General features: G+C 62.5%; 1 protein-coding gene across 1 annotated transcript in view; it reads left to right on the top strand.

Annotated features, from left to right (window-relative positions):
• Positions 1-149: 149 nt before the first annotated feature.
• Positions 150-304, top strand: part of CHRM3 (cholinergic receptor, muscarinic 3) — a 99,609-nt gene continuing 99,454 nt past the window's right edge. Inside the window, 1 exon segment of the mRNA XM_005881334.2 lies at positions 150-176. The gene's annotated coding sequence lies outside the window, so the exon portion shown is untranslated.

The following is a 304-nucleotide window of genomic DNA, read 5'->3' as shown; positions in this document are numbered from 1 at the left end:
TCGCCGATCGCCTGCGGGAGGAGGAAAAGTTTTCAGCTCAGGTAGGAAATGGCTTCGCTGGGAGGGTTTGAAGTGGGCTCTGGAGACGGAGGAGGGAGCCGGTCTGTGCATTTGGGGGTGGGGGTGGCGGAGGCCTCGCCGATCGCCTGCGGGAGGAGGAAAAGTTTTCAGCTCAGGTAGGAAATGGCTTCGCTGGGAGGGTTTGAAGTGGGCTCTGGAGACGGAGGAGGGAGCCGGTCTGTGCATTTGGGGGTGGGGGTGGCGGAGGCCTTGAACCTGAAGAGAGCGCGGTCTGAGCGGAGTG

Source organism: Myotis brandtii, unplaced genomic scaffold (genome assembly GCF_000412655.1).
Source record: "Myotis brandtii unplaced genomic scaffold, ASM41265v1 scaffold679, whole genome shotgun sequence".
NCBI classification, from domain to species: Eukaryota; Metazoa; Chordata; class Mammalia; order Chiroptera; family Vespertilionidae; genus Myotis; species Myotis brandtii.
Note: the sequence above shows the minus strand (reverse complement) of the source record. Positions and strands in the feature narration are given on the sequence as shown.